Source organism: Ursus maritimus, unplaced genomic scaffold, assembly GCF_017311325.1.
Source record: "Ursus maritimus isolate PB19 unplaced genomic scaffold, ASM1731132v1 scaffold_21, whole genome shotgun sequence".
In the NCBI taxonomy this organism is placed as follows: Eukaryota; Metazoa; Chordata; class Mammalia; order Carnivora; family Ursidae; genus Ursus; species Ursus maritimus.
In genome coordinates, this window is record NW_024424564.1 from 40,051,612 (window position 1) to 40,055,878 (window position 4,267).

General features: G+C 50.2%; 1 protein-coding gene across 1 annotated transcript in view; it reads right to left on the bottom strand.

Annotated features, from left to right (window-relative positions):
• SLC41A2 (solute carrier family 41 member 2) overlaps positions 1–801 on the bottom strand; it is a 104,432-nt gene extending 103,631 nt beyond the window's left edge. Inside the window, exon 1 of the mRNA XM_040637406.1 lies at positions 687–801. The gene's annotated coding sequence lies outside the window, so the exon portion shown is untranslated. The remainder of the gene's footprint in view (positions 1–686) is intronic.
• Positions 802–4,267: the final 3,466 nt, after the last annotated feature.

Sequence of the window (4,267 nt, forward strand, 5' to 3'; positions counted from 1 at the left end):
AAAAAAAAAAAAACACCACCAAGTGTTCATTTCCAGAAAGATGACACACGTGTAATAGACTTGTAAAGGTAATATACATAATTACATACGAAAACGTAATCTCTTAACGTAGATGAACGTGTGGAGTTTTTTTCATTGAGATACATTTCACTGACATAAAGAAAAGAATGAAAGAAGGCGGTGACACGGAGCAACCGCCGAGCCCCGAAGCGGTGGGGCTGGGGTGTGCCCGAGCCCGCCTAGCGGCGTCTCCATCCGAGCTCACCTTCCACCCGTCATTCAGCCACCCTCCCGGAGCTGGGCCCAGAGTCCGGGGCCCGGGGCCGCCCACCCGCAGCTGCCCGGCTCGGCGGCCGGCACCCAGGGCCGCCTGCTGTCCTGCTCGAGGCGGGGTAGGCGCGGGAGCCCCGCGGGGAGGGGGCGCGGCGGCTCGGGAGGAACGCGCGGCCGCTCCCCACAGCCCCGGCCCTCCCGCTCCCCAGCCGCAGGGTCCCAGCCCGGGCCCGCCCCACCTCCTTCCAGCACCTGGGATGCGCCCGAAGCCGGCGCCGCGGCCGAAGCCCAGACTTCCCCTCCATTATCACCTGTCCCGGAGCGCGGCCGCGCCGGCCGGTGTGATGAGAGGGGACCCCGCCTCCTCAGACGCGACCTAGGCACCTGGGGCGGGGGATGGAAAGAGCATTCACCTAGTCTCCCCGCGGCGGCGGCGGCTGCCCCGGACCGCGGTTCCTTCCTGCTCGCTCGCCTCCTCGCGCCCTCGCGGCCCCGCGCTGACAGCCCGAGAGCCGGCGCCCGCGGCCCGCTCGCTCCCCACCCCCGCGCGGCCGCCCCGCGCACGCGCAGCCGCGCCGCCGCCCGAGGGGAAGCGAGCGCCTGGTGATGTGGCCGCGGGGGCGGCGACCTGGAGCGCGAGCACCGCCTCTCCCCGACCCCCGGCCGCACCCTGAAAGCCGCGGGCCGGGTGGGGGAACGGGATGGAGGAGAGGACGGGGAGTCTCCAGGGAACTCTACCCGGGAAAGAGGGGCTGTGGCCTTTCGGCAGCCCCTCCATCCCTGCAGACCCACGCCCATCCACATCGCCAGCTGTTCCTAGGTCCGAACCCCCAAATCTATGACTCATGATTTCTGTGCTCAGACCAGGGGCCTCCTGGTGGTTGGGTTCGTGTTTCCTTCTCGCAGGCTGGAACGAAAACCAAGGCGTCTGTAACTCTGTGCCTGCCTTTCCGCAGAGCAGCGCTGAAGGAGCCGTGCCTGGCTGAGGTCGGAGGGAGAAGGGGGTGGACCAGTAAGGGGATGGGACTGTGGGCCTCTCCCAGCACCTTCCCAGTGGGAGAGAGGGGTAGAAGCAAAGTGCATGGGCGCAGTAGACATGGCTGGGATGCCAAGACTTTTCAAGTTCGCCACAATCTAGGTCAAAGTGACCCAAGTTTGCAGCGTAAAACTCTTACCCAACTGTTGAGCACCTTTTGTATGACTCAGGTAATGCCCTATGCCTGGGGGATATGCCAGTGACCAAAACAAAGGTTTCAGTCCTCAGGCACTGACTCGGAAAAGACTGCCATTTTAAAAATCACACCGCTAGTGGCACTCTTTTCCTCAGAGCAAAGTTTCCACCAACTCTCTCACAGCAGGGATTTAGTACCCGCTTTTCAGGTGCTAAGGGACACCAGAGCATACATTTATCCAGTTTTTTCTTGTTTCTGTGCTTTGCAGTCAGATTGAGTTTTGACCTTAACCTTCTGGGTGACGTGTGTTTCTGTATCAGTCTTGACCATCTGCAGTGATGTTTTTTTAATGGTAAATGCAGGTGTTCTTCACAACCTAAACACCATTGGGAATGAAAGGATAATTGCAAAGAGTATGGAAAAACAGTGTTTTGACTGTATTTCCAAGTGGGTTGTGTTCTTACTGTTTTGAATCACTATCACTGGAAGGTAAATAGCTGTTCTTAAAAGTCTGCCAGAAGTAAAATTCCAGCCAGATAAGTGTTCCTCCCCCTGGGTCACGCAGTCTTTCAAGGCTTCTGCACAAAGTTTGACTCAGAGAAACCACCCTCTCCCAGTTTTGAAAATCTACCACCATTTTTTTCTGATTGATTCTGAGCCGGTGGTTTCGGCAGCCCTAAATTTCATTAGTTGGTGTGTGGTGGGCAACCCTCCACTTATGGGGTGCTCTCATTCTGTATGCCACAATATAGTGTGTATTTTTTAGAAATTTTAAGCTTTAAGTTGGAATCCAAATTCAAATTAAATTTCAACTCTGAAAATAGCTCAAGGTAGAATTGGGTCAAGAGACACCCCTTTCAGAAAAATGAGACCCTAATGTGTGCGGGCAGCAGTGATCACATTACTACTTCCTCTTCTGCCTGACAGCTGGCAACTTAAAATGGGAAGCAAGTGGCTTAGAACTGAAGGTCTGTATTAATCACTGCTGTGATGATTGCTAGAAGAAAGCCTGGGAGTTATGAGAGTGTGTAACAAAGGGACCTGTCTATTCGCTCTAGGGGTAAAAAAGATCTCTTTGAGGAAGTGACATTTAATCTGAGCCTAGAAGAATAAGGAATAGTAGGTCTGACAACAAAGGGAAGGGGGTGGGGTGGGAGTGCGCTTGTTGCTGTGGAAACCGCAGGTTTGAAGGCTCTTGGGTAGGAAGGGACTCCACCTGTGGCTGGAATGAGGTGGCTAGTGCTGAAGGAGACATGGGTACTTGGCTTGAGGACCATGTGGAAAGCTTTGGACTTAATCCTAAAAACAAAAGGAAACCACTGAAGAGTTGGAGAGGATCCGTCTGCAAGGATCCAATTTGTATTAAAGACATTTCCGGTTGCAGTGAGGAAGGGAGCGACAGAGGGTGTTTGAAGACTGGTCTGCAGGCAATGGAGAGTGGAAGATGGTGGATCAAGGAAATCGATCAGAATTAGATCTGTAAGCACCTGATCATTGACTGCCTGGGAAAGGTGAGGGAAAGAAAAGTGTCCAAAAGTGACTCCCAGGTTTCTGGCATGAGCTCATCCCATTCCCTGAGATGGGGAACCTGGAGGAGGAGGTCTCAAGGGGAGAATTTGAGTTGCTTTAGATACGCTGGGTTCGATGTCTCTGTGAGACATCCCAGTGAAGATGCTGAGTATGTATTTGCAAAATAAATCTGGAACTCAAAGTAGAGATCTGGACTGAAGATGAAATCAAACCTAAATTTTTAGAGCAAGGACTATGACTTACTTGTAAGAATTTAACCTTTAAACTTTAGAAAAAATGAGCAGTGAGCAGAAGCAGAGGGTACCTGATACTATATGTGAGACACCCCACAGACAATATTTTTATTTAATCTTTTACACCCTGTGTGGATGGTATTATAATCCCATTTTTCATATAAGGAAACTAAGGGTTAAATTCTTGGTCAAACTTACTTAAATTCCCAATTAAATAAGACCGATTGAATAAGAATCTCTGTGGGTAATTCTTCTTTTTTTTGTTTTAAAGATTTTATTTATTTATTTGACAGAGAGAGGGAGACAGCCAGTGAGAGAGGGAACACAAGCAGGGGGAGTGGGAGAGGAAGAAGCAGGCTCCCAGCGGAGCAGGGAGTCCGATGTGGGACTCTATCTCAGGACCCCAGGATCACGCCCTAGGCCAAAGGCAGACGCTTAAGGACTGAGCCACCCAGGAGCCCCCTCTGTGGGTAATTCTGATGATCACTGAGGTTTAGAAACTTAAAAGTACAAACTGCTTAAAAGTAGTCACACAAACCATATAAATACTCATTTTAAACAATGATAAAAGAAACCATGCTTCCAAGAACATGCAGCCCATGCAGCAAATGTGTGTGGATACATGTCCCTGTTTCTTTCACCTCCATTATCAGTCCCCTCCCTGGGAAACTCTGGAATGTTCATTTGTTCATTCATGCAGTAAGTAGTTACATGGACCTACTACTGTGTACCGAATAACAATAGTCATTCATTTATTTACAAATATTTATTGAGCACTTATTAAACACCATGCTCTTTCATGCTCTGGGAATATAGCAGTGAACAAAATAAACAGATGCCTGACTTACAGAGTTTACATTTAGGTGGGGAAAGACAGACATGTATATGTATACGAATAAAGATATCTATATACAGGTATATATGTAGATAGATGTATATATCCCACATGGCGATAACTACTATGCATATAAATGAAACAGGAAAAAGAGTTGGAGAGTTCAGGTTATAGACAGGAGGGGAGACAGTCTTATACAGGGATATCTACAGTGGTCTTGCTGG